Source organism: Myxocyprinus asiaticus, chromosome 9, assembly GCF_019703515.2.
Source record: "Myxocyprinus asiaticus isolate MX2 ecotype Aquarium Trade chromosome 9, UBuf_Myxa_2, whole genome shotgun sequence".
Taxonomy (NCBI): domain Eukaryota; kingdom Metazoa; phylum Chordata; class Actinopteri; order Cypriniformes; family Catostomidae; genus Myxocyprinus; species Myxocyprinus asiaticus.
Window position 1 is genome coordinate 48,396,269 of NC_059352.1, and position 12,843 is coordinate 48,409,111.

Below are 12,843 nucleotides of genomic sequence, written 5' to 3' on the forward strand. Positions count from 1 at the left end.
TTTTTGCACCAATCTGAACCCAATCTGATTGGTTTAACATTTCATGACTCAACATCATGTCCGATGACGTCATCAGATCCAGTAAAGCTATTGTGCTTTCAGCCAGATTGCAAGATGCTAGATAGCCAGATGCTGTGTGCACATTGTGCTTCGTGTGGATTATCTATTGATCTATGCATCAGATTACCTTGTGTGCGGGCTCGTTCTAAAGATAATCACCTCCTCTAAGTAATGGTATGTGATATTTTATGTTCCGTTTATGCTTTCGTGAAGTTATAAGCGAAAACTCGGCATATAAGCAACACCTGTTCACATGAAACATAAATGTCAAAGACATATAGTTAGCTATTACTCACTATATTTTTGTCAGTGAGTAGCATAAATAGACTGGTTGTATTCTTATCTTTGAGAGCTTTCCAACAACATATGACACATGGTTATTTGATGAGTTTGATGTTTTTACTGATTGCAATAATATTTACAGTGCAAAATTATTAATAAATTATCAAATCGGAACACTTCTGATTTGTCTGCACATTTCAAAGCACTTGTTCAGTTTTGGTCATAATGCCTGCACGCATTGTAAAATAGAGCTTCTAGGCTTTAAAATTATACCTATTTTGTGTTGGTCAAGACTGCAGTTGTTAATATTTTGACAATTCTTTTTTCAATTCGGTAGGCCTATCTGAGCTTAAAGGGTTAAAAAAAATTTAATTGACTGGGAAATTATTGTGTCGCTCCTTAGGACACAGTAATTTGTTCATATATGGGGTTTGTTCTAATCCCAAGCAATAATAAAAAAAGACTACGAATAAAAAGGGGGCAAAGCTACATTACACAGAGTTAAATCTATTTTTACAAAACCCTCCTTGCCCTAGTTACACACAATTGCAGGCAAAAGTGTGTCACACACAAAAACACACACTCTATTACACCCACCCCCACACACACGACTGTGGACGTCTGCAAATCGTGCCACCCAGACGCTCCTCTATCAGATGATAAATGTCTTTGTGCTCTCCCGTTAAACATCTCTCTATTGTCCTTATGATTATGGCCACGCAGATAACAGCAATATTTCTGTTCACTGGCTTCTCTCTGCTTACTGTCGGTGTGGTCATTAATATTGTCAGGATGGCTGATAGCCACCTCGCTACCATTTATCAAACCAAAAACTCACTAATCATATGCACATACGACCTGCGTTAATATCACAATAGCTGCAATAACTGACAGCGGAGGAAAGCCCAACGCAGAGAGATCTTGAGCTGACCTTGAGACGGATGCAGTCGCTGTTTATCTCTATTAGACTCAAGATCTGCTTGAATGAGCGAGGGCAGACCACACATGCTGCTGTATTTCTAGATAATGCTACAACATTGCAAAGTTTATCTTTCATTTTAAGCATAAATCTAAAAAGATATATAGTGAGGTTTATGCTTAAAAACAAAACAAAAAAAGTATTTGGGGCATAAAATAAATAAACTTGATTCAAGATATATTTTCTGAAAAGTATGGCAGCGTTTCAGTGCCATGATAAAATTCGAACATTACGAGAAAAAAGTCATAATGTTTTGTATTTCAGTTTGTGCTATGCACTTAATATGGGTGGTTGCGGCCTGGCCCAAGTCAAAAGAGCCCACCCCCTAGTCTCAATTTTATTCTGGTCTGTAAATATGGCTTGGGTCACTCATTCAATGCAAGTATAAAAAATATTTATAGAGGAAACAGACTACCTGCCTTTCCATTTGTGTTTCCTGGTTTTATTAGACAATCCATCAATCAATCCATCTGCTATGACAGGTGGGTAAGCAATGTTTGCATAACTTGTTCAAATTAATCATCTATTTAATTAGTGGCTAGCACAGAGGACAAGCAACCAGATACTAATTACTAGCACACAGATATGATGTGATGATATGGGCTGCAGTACATTAAAGGTGAAGTGTGAATTTTTCTGTGCCACTAGCATCACCAAACGGAATTATGATACAGATTTTCCAATTCGATTTGATTCCGATTCACAAGCTCACGATTCGATTCCAATTCATATCTCCCAGCTAATGCTGTTAATTATACACAGTGGTTGATTTGCAAAACAAATTCAAGGGGGATGGTGTAGTCAAAGATTTTTTATTTTTTTGGGGTCTAATACTTATGGGTCATTGACAAATTACGTTGTACAAGGTGTTATAATGAGAAATGAAAATGTAGTTTAAAACACTTGTATCATGTTCTCAGAAATGTAATATTTGTGTCCAATTTGGTTTCATACATTTAAAAAAAAAAAAACCTTATAGCATTTTCTACAAAAAAATAAACAAAATCTAACTGTTATGTGGTGTAACCATTAAGTAAAAAGTATTATAATAATTTATTTGCACCTTTACATGAGAGTATAAACAACTTAATCATTAATTTGCATAAAATTTTCAAACACATTTTTCAAGATAAAAATACATTTAAAAAAAATGCATTTTTGAGTAAAAAATATCAAGAAGTTTTCTCAGGGTTACACCACATGTACAAAATGTGCCTTTTCATAAAAATGTCAAAAATAAATATCAGATGTTAAATATCAGATGTTTTTAAAACTTCACGCTCAGTCTTGAGGGTCTAAAGGTGTCCGCTCTGTTTTATGGTTTTTATGGTCAACTTAAACAACAAAATGGCTACCTACATGTTGGTTACACCCAGTGACTTTGATTTGGTGGACAAAAGCGTTTTTAATCAAATTTTAAAACACAGTTTCACTGCTTATTTTTTTTTACACTAGAAAAGACAAGTCAACCTATCCCAAACTCCGACCTACCTGTTTTACAGTGTTTTCAGAAAACCGGTGTCTTTTTTCGCAGTGGAGAGAGAGCTCGCGCGTTCAAGGTTGCCAGATTGTGGGACTAAAGCATCACCCTGGCAGCATATATCCAAACTGTACAAGTGTCCAGATCTGATTGGAGGATTTCATCTATAGAAATCTGGCAACCTCACACATGTCGAAATCTAATTCTGACCGGCTTATCGCCCTTATTTAAAGTCTGTTATTTATCAAATGTATTCAAATTAAATATGAAATATTTTACTTGCATGATTAGTTCTATTACATGAGACAAATGATCTAAAGGGGATGGTAAGGGGGGATGGTGGTTTTTCAAGGGGGATGCTTTTTGGTATTTCTTGCAACAAGGGGGATAGCATCTCTTCACATCCCCCCTCAACTTGGAACTGCACCCAAGAATTTCACACACCACTGCACTTGTGTATATGGCTGTGTGACAATAAAAGTAATTTGATTTTGATTTGATTTTGAACTCGAGCCCTGATTATACAGGAGACTGTAATGAGGTTTAGTAATGAGGAAGCGGGAGATGGCGATTCCAACTCAGGAATGTTACTTTATTTCAGCACAGTCAACACGTTCGCTCACAGTGTAATGGTGAAGCTTCTAAACAAAACACAAACGGCTATGATATGGCAGCGGCCAACACACGAGAAGCTCTCAGCTAGGCTCTCTCTCTCAACTCCTCTCCTTAAAAGCCCCAGTCACTCCTCACTGAAACACAAGGCAGGTGTTAAGCACAAGTGGAAATCATTAACCACTCATCTCCCCCACTTCACGCCCCACAGTACAGCGCTCAGTCATGCCCCCTCCACCACACAGACCTTCTAACTAGGTACATTACAAAAAATTAAATTTTACAAATGATATTTGATTTGTTTTTCATCATTTTGGTCACATTTGAGCTTTTTAAAAATGTACAAATCCATATATTTCATCAATAAATATGATATTATATTGCATATTTTATATTTTGTTACATGTTTATTGTTTAACTGCATAATTTGTACTGTGTACAAGTATTTACATTTATTTGTACAACACGTGATAAAAACCGGTACTGTTTCTTTAAGAAAACTGGCAGTTTTAAAGAACGTCTGTAAATGAGCACATATTAATGAGAGTGGACTCAAATGGCTTTTTTACCTCATCCGTGCTGTTCGTTATTAGAATTTTATGTACATTTTTTGTTGTATTTGATCAACAATTGACTAAAGACCAGAAAGGGTATTAAAACATTATTCAATGATAACTAAATTGTGTGGATCTCGTCTTTGGACACATTACACAGAACGAGTCAAACCAAACTTTTACTCTCTACACACAACAAATGGATACTGAACTTCTTCGCCACTTTATTACTCAATCAGTGGTGAGTAAGATCTGAACATTTACCAGCCTGTGGCTAATCAAAGACGTTTTTAGTCGCATAGTGTGAAATTTGGTCTCATTTGCGAGTGATTTACCCGCATTGTAGAGAGTTGAGCATAGATTAAAAGATCAATATTTTGATTTAAGAATCGATCAAATTAAGTTTGCCATGCATTGGAAAATAGATATTTTTACAAAGTCCTAATGATCATGCGTAACAAGACTTTTCTATAAATTCAGTAATAAATATACACAAATCTGTCAAAAAGGGGCCTTTTTTGTAATTTTGTGATTGATTACGTCGTGATATTTTTACAGGCTATGTTATAAAAGTCTATAATAATGAATAAACGAGACACAATAAAAGAAACCAACCTAGTAACCTAGCAAACTGAGTTTTACGTACCATGTTCTACATTTCTCCGCAGTTTCCAGGTTAAATTAACACTAGACTAAAGCGCTAAACAACATTTTATTCACTTTCACACAAATCACAAGTACAACGGATGATTATGACTTTATAAACACTTATTGTTTGCTCTATTACTGACACACTGCTATGTTATGATATCGAAACACTTTTACTATAAAGCATAATATGAAAATCATCACATTTTAATGCTTGTATTAAAGACCCACCTACATTTACACACTTATTCATTGTGATTAACTTGCACAGTAGCTCGCCTGATAGTCCGTGGTACGAGACGAAAGTGTCATAGAAGCGACACGAACTGACGTGGTTGCTTCAGAAAATTTGCTTTTCATGTCGCATTTGCTTTTAGGACACTATCGGGTAAGGACGTCTGTTTTGTTCACCTCTCATTTGCATTTAGAACAATATTGTTTAGGTTTAGGTTAAAGTTTTAGTTTAGGGAGGTACGTTTTACTCATTAAAACCTCCATCTTACATTCACCTTAAAAACCTTGTCTGATTGCGCACCATTTCACTCGCTTTTGGCACCCCCCGCTGGACATTTCACTTGGAAACTGCAGCGAAATGCGTAATGAAGCACATCATTTTGTTTTTTGCAAAAATGCTGCCACAGACACGTAATTTTCATGTGATCAGGTTGCAATAAATGAAGACATCTGTCCGACATATATGTAAACAGACCAACAATTTAAAAAATATAACCAACCACCTACCCCACCCCCACCGGCAAGTACTTGGCGAGTACTCAAGTACACAAAATGACTAAAATGCCCATCCTACCCTAAATATGAGCAACAAAAAATTAAAAATCCGTAACCAAACGAAACCACTCACATCTCAAGATGCATACCAAGCAAAAAGAGCATGCTAAAAAATTAAATACAAAAAAAGATGAGGTAGGCACTGAACATCTGCCTTTCAGTCATTCAGGATTTCACAATGTTTCTGGACAAGAATAAAAATAGAAATTAATCATCTTGTCATTGAGGTGTCAAGGCAGCCTCAGGGAACAAGAACCCCACCAATTTCATTTGTTGCCCTTGTAGACTTCTTGTATGTCTTCGTAGTGCTGTTCAGTTCGTAGTCCAAAAAACAGGAATAGAATTTGCCATGGGTTCCCTCTGGATTTTCCTATGGCATTTTATAAAGGGTTTTTTGAACTTATGAGTATAATAAGGTCTGTGGTAAACATTAATTGATGAAATGTGGATCTGACCTTTTGTACAAAGGAGTTAACATGATCAATGTCACAAATTTGCTCATTTGATTAGTGAAATGGTGTAAAATCTTAAATATTTCAACAATTTTGACTAGCGAAACCCACTGTACATCCAGCATTCATCCATTTCCTATCTTTCCATGACCTTGTACAGAGGACATTACCATGTTCTTACACACACACACACACATCAAGAACAAATACATCCAACCATAATCCCACACAAAACATGCTTCTTTCCTCCTGACCTCTGCAACACTTTATCAACTGCTTAACGGCTGCTATCTCATAATCATTAATGCACTGTGGCTGGAATTAAACCTGTTATCACACTGATCTCTTGCTGTCCATTCATCTTGCACTCGACCCTGCACTCTGACCCCAGCCTAGCTGGGATATGTGAAAAAGAAGAATTTCACCGTATATGTGCAAATGTATAATGTGTGATAAATAAAGAAAATTATTAATTATAATTATTATTATCTTTAAAAGCACTCGCCACCCACTGATTCTCTTCCTAAGACCAGCACTTATTGCTCAAGTATTGACCATGCCTGACACATCACAATTGAGAGCAGGTATAGGGACACGTTGCTGGTTCAACACGTGCACTTTTCAAGGGCATGTAACAATGAGTGTCCATCAGCAGCTGGCATACTGGGATAGGGTGACATGTCAGTTTGCATCAGTTTCATGTAAGACAGCTCACATGCAATGGCGCTAACTACAAACCACACAACCTTGAGACACCAACAATACAAGATATTCAGCCACTTAAAGTCAACATGTAGCCAGAATTGACATGGTTTACTTTCTTAATGCACATTCCTGTTCTTAAAAATTGTCTTTCTAACCTTTCATCATGATGTAAATATCTTGCTTTGCCTTTCAAATGACTTTCTTTTCAGCCAAGGAGTTCTAATATACCTGGATAAAGCTATTTGTTAGCATTCCTATTCATCTCAATGGCAGTTGCGTGATGTGGATGTGCGCAACCTGCATGCTGCCATCTTTGGTCATAGTTCTGGACTCAATTTTGTGAGCCAATCACCTGAGCCATAAATGCCATGTGTCTAATTACTCTGGAGCCAAGGGAAAGTTATGTCATGACAGTGCTGATTGGGTGATTGAACCACAGGAATGCGCACAGTCCCAAACACTTCACTAGCGACTATACTGAGTTGTGATCTCAAAGCAGTGGAAAATAAGTCAATTTTAGAGCCTTTCAAAAAATATCAGGCACTGGTAAAACATCTACTATATAAAGCAAAATATTCACAATTTAGGTGCTGGTTGCAAAAAATATCATTTTGTCAGAATACATGGCTGCATTCAAGTCCTCCAGGGAAGTTTGTACTTACGAGGTTGGAAATCACATACATACAATGTGATTTTGGGGGGGGGGGAAGATTGAACCCATTTATTCATGCAACTTCACTTACTGACAGAGACAGGAAGCTTTTTAGCACTAATGCAACAAAATGAAGAGCAAAGATGTGCATTAGGTGTGTAAGTGATGCGTTATCTATCTGTTTTATCATTTCCGTGCCGCTACATATAATTATGGGAATTGCAGTTTTGTTGTAGTATTTTTTTGACAAGCTTTCTATAAATTTTTCTTTAACAGTATAAAAATGCATGCAAACAACACTGAATTATTGCCAATAGCAATTTGCTTTTGCTATTATTCTTTTATCGAAACAGTTTAAAGAAAATCCAGAGTTTCCCTGAGTTACTAGTAAAGGCCAAAGTATACTTTGGGTGTCTGCGTTGTGGATTGCTCCACGCACAGTATGTGTGACGCAAATGGCTTCGGCGCCTAGATTTTCTTGACCCGTGCACGCGGTCCTCGACTGTGTGCGTCGCTGATGCATGTGCCTGCTATTGACTGTACTAAAAGAGTATCACAAATAAGTTGTTGTGGGCATGCGACAAACACACTCGTATTCGCTCGTGGTCAGAAGAGTATACTCACAAAGGCAATGCGATCGACCAGGTGTGAGCCGATCCGGAATGCACAAAAACTAAGTATGAGTTCATGGCAAATTTGCCGCAATCTTGCCGTAAATTCGCCACTGATCATTTTCACATGCAAATGAATTTTGCGGCAAACTTGCGGAAAATTGTCCATTGTTGCCAAAGGTTTGCCGAAGGTTCACCGCTAGCAAAAGAGCTGCAAACTTCTGGCAAACATTTGCAGCGAATCAAAAGCTAATTTGCATGTGAAAATAACGAGTGGCATATTTGCGCAAATTTGCAGCACGTTTGTGGCTAGTTTTAATTTTTTGTAATGGTGCGCCTTAATTACAACATTGTGGCTGCAATCAATTCCTCAAAACGATTATTTCTACAAGACTTGAACACACCAATACTAGTGTATTTACGGCATCTACCAGCAGAGGTTAACTGCTCATGCTCCGACCATTCGGCTCCATTCTGATCTGAAACACCCATTTTTCATAATCCAATCAACACTTATAGAGTTTTACTCTGAAATTCATTTGAAAACTAAAAGTCAAATGGGTCCCCAGTCTGTCTGCGTCCCACAAGACTACAAGGAACACCCACTACACAACACACCTACTGCAAGTAACCTAGGAACATAAAGTGATTCTATTGGCTGAGAGAACTATAAAGTTCTATTCAATCTGTGTATGATTCATGTTGTCTGAACTGTGTAAATAATATGACAAAAAATTACTTTTAAATTATATGTCACGTATCATATTATTTATCCAAAGATAGCCTATACATGGTAAAATAGAACATTTTTCTGTCCTATTTTCTCCAGTAAGCCTACAAGCTAAGCAGTTAGCCTATTAGCTTAGCATACTGCAAGCTTCTTCTACTTTTCATTTTCATCACGTTTCTGCTCACTATCGCCACCTAGTGATACAGCAGTGTAAACCTTTTCATTTTTTAATCTTTGTGGTTAGGGTTAGGTATAGGACCGGTTTAAGCTTAGGTTTAGGGTACCTGTTGGACTAAGTAAATGTAACAAACAGTGAATAAATGTAACATCCAACTGTTGCAAGACCTTAGCGAGCATTTATTTGAAGGGGGCGTAGTGGCTGTGTCTTGTAGTGGGCGTGCCTTGTAGTAGTCTTGCAGGATGCAGACAGACCCTTCACAATGGGTTGCGAAAGACATTTCACGTCGACTTTAATAGCTTAAGAGCAGATATTTATATATATATATATATATATATATATATATATATATATATATATATATATATATATATATTCCAATTGATGTGTTGAACATATTGCATTGTTCACTTAATGACAAGCACCCAAGTAACCATTTGATAACAAATGATTCAGGTCACATTCACGTCACGGTACCATGCGTGAAGATATCTCTGTAAAAAATCATAAAATCATCACACATATATCACATGACAAGTGCTTTACGTGCGTTGAATAGCAGGGGTTTCGATGACACTGGTGTCAAGAAAAACTATTTGACTTTCAGGTGCCGCAGCAGACATTGAAGACACCAGGGACACTCATTGACATGCATACGACTGTACGTGCATGCAAAACATGGGGAACAATAGATTGTACTCCTAATGCATAGGTGAAGACCTGTGTGTGTGTGTGTGTGTGTGTGTGTGTGTGTGTACCAGGTCCATTGTGAACAAGAAAGTGAGTCAAATTAAATTAGGACATTTTTTGAAAGTCAAAATGAAATGCAGCTTGCAATAGAGGTCAACCGATAGTGTATTTTGCTGATACCAATAACTAAAGTGGTGGAAAATGCAGATAACCGATGAATCGGCCAATAGTTTACTTTTTTTTATTTTTATAAAAGGTTAAAAAATGTCTTAGTCTTTCCTTACTATTACGGGCACAGACCAGAGAGTCTACAATTTATAAAATCCAAGATGAAGCTTATTGTTCAACCAAAATCCCAATACTAACCAGAAAAAATGATGATTTGGTGCATAATTTCAGACTTTTAATTATAAACAAGCCCGAACTACCCTAGGAACTCTTATTTTTTAATGGAGACTTAGCTCCGTTGAAATGCTCTATAATTAAGTATTACTAAGCCTTTTATAGCCTATATATACACCCGAAAAAGGGTTTTGTATATATACATTTCACCAGATTCAATTAGGAATAAGGTTTATTGTTATTCACAAGATATGAAGTTGGAGACATGATGTAGCATATGTTCTGATGGGGCATGTTTCCATATACTCCCATTTTTCTTTGCAACCCCTCGCTTCAATTTAAAACACTTGATTTTCTAATCAAAATAACTAAATATGAAGTGAGGATAAAAATATTGATAAATATTGTCAAGGATGAAATATTTAGATACAGCAAATCCCCACAAGGTGTTTTATTTCACCTCTGCCGAGCTGTTCTACTGTAGAATCGTCCAGCACTGGCCACAGAGTAACACAGAGAAGTAAAATAAAGAACTATCGACATAGATTTTTGCCGAAAACCGATAGTTCCAAATAGCAACTATCAGCACTAATTAATCGTAAAACCGATACATTATATCAGTCTACCTCTAGCTTGCAACTAATTTTACTAATGCAATCTGATGCATTTCCAAGTAAAACAGGATATAAAAAAGTATATAAAAAAATAAATAAAAAAGTAGAACAGGACTTGATTTTTTATTTTCATCAGGATTTGATAAGATTGTGAAAAGTGGGCATTCCATACCAGAATTGAGCCAAGTGGTTGGGGACGAGAGGTTGAAAAGGAAGAGCTGTTTTTGATGTCAGCCAAAAATGAAAGTCGTTTATGATTCATGTCAAGATTGCAAACATGATTTTTATTTGGAATAATGTGCACTGATGAATCATGCACAATTATACCAGGAATGTGTATTAGGAAGGTAAAGGGGGTACATTTAAATTTAAAGTGAGAAGAAGAAAATAAATGGGAAAAACACTTAAGCAGGAGAATTGAGAACTTCCAAATGTTCTCATTATAAAATAATCATCAAGTCGTCAGTTTGCACAGAGTGAGGCTACAAAGAAATAATTAGAGCAATAAGGAAGAATTAAAAATAAATTAAATCTAGAAACACCAAGCACCGTGAAGTATATCAGGGCTCTAAAAGCTCATGTAAAAACACTGAGACATAAAAAAACAACATGGACAGGTGAAAAAAAAGTAGGAGGCGATGGCAGGCCCAGATCAAGAAACTGCAGTGCACTGATGCAGTAAGTCAAAGATCAACAGCAATTTATTGGAAATGTTGTTTGTCTGGCCACAGGGACACCACTGCACCAAGGGGAAAATAACAACACAGATAAATACAATTGCATCTCCTTATACAAAAGCCAAACAGCTAAGGTCACAACCACCTCTCCTTAAAAAAAAGAAAGAAAAACAAACAAACAAACAGATCTGAATCTTCAAGGAGATCTGAATCTAGTAGTTCATGCATAAACGGAAGACTCAGGAAGATGTTGATGGTTGTTTACTTACACTACAACGGAGTCCTCGCGCCCCCTGCCGGCTGTGTGTTGGGATCGCTCCACTACTTGAGCTAAAAACATCAAACTCACTGAAACTTTGCCTTCATATCTTTTGAAAAGATTACTTTAAATATATTACAAAATATTATTAGGCGTTAACACCACAATGACCACTGTATTTAAATCCATGTATTTCAAAAGGGTCTAGTCAACTCCCGTTAGCAAATATTATTCAAAGTCTGCTGGTAACGTTTTAAATTCATAAATATACTGCTAACTCGACTTGCTGTGTATAACACCCGTCACGTGGATTCACTTTAAATAACCACAGTAAATTTACCACTGACCTCACCTCTTGTAAAGTTTTTTCGAAACACGGCTGTCTTGAAGATAACGGTCCTATTGCCAAAGTCTCGCGAGACTAACGTTTACTGTTACGAAAGGTAGGATTAGAGCTAGATTTTAGGGATAAGGTTAAGGTTAGGGATAGGTTTAGGGGACTTGATAGGTGTAAGGCTTCTGTGGGACTCCAAAGAAACATAATAAATTCAGCGTGTGAACGTCGCATGCGACTCTCGCGAGACTTATGTTATCCGAATGGTTACCTTCTAGTCACGACCGCGAAACTCCACAGAACTAGTAAGCATGTTAATGTCAGGAACTATTTTTCAAACGGAAGGATTACACTTAAAGTAACATTTTAATGAAAATGTATTTTCAATATTTTTATCATGTTCTACAAAAGCCAGAAGGTACCGAAGCTGTGCTGGATAATAAATGAATAATTAACATTATAGCAGTACCATATTGTTACTGTATCATTACTATGTTGGGTAGAATATTGCTGAAATGTAATCTGGTACTTATAACAAATTACACGTCTAAAATTTTCATCATATATATATATATATATATATATATATATATATATATATATAAACATTTGGATTGCACTTTTTGAATAATCCAAGTTGATTACTTAACTAAATTTTAATTTATTATTTAGTTTCAAAAGCAAGAATAACCTTGTATTATTTTGACAAAAAATAAATAAATTGCAAATGAGGCAGATAAATATTTTAAGTAACACAAACCTTCTTTAGGAAACTAATTAGAAAAAAAAAAAAAAAAAAAAATATATATATATATATATATATATATATATATATATATATATATATATATATATATATATATATATATATGTGTGTTGATATAAGGAATTCATCATTTACTCATTCACAACATTTTTATTTCTGTTGGGGAAAGATCACATTGATGTTATATATTACCTGTATCTTCACAAAACTACAACTACTAGTGATTTTCAGGACCTTTATTGAAATTCAAAATGCATGTAATATTAACCTAAATTCTATCTCAACACACGAGAAAGTAACAAAACAACTACATTTGAGTGCTTGTTGAAACCCAGAAGTGGTCAGTATGGAGCACAGCATCTAAAACAGCACTTTAGATTAAGAGACATGTTTTTGCAGAGATGATTCAATAAAAAAAAGCCATTCCAA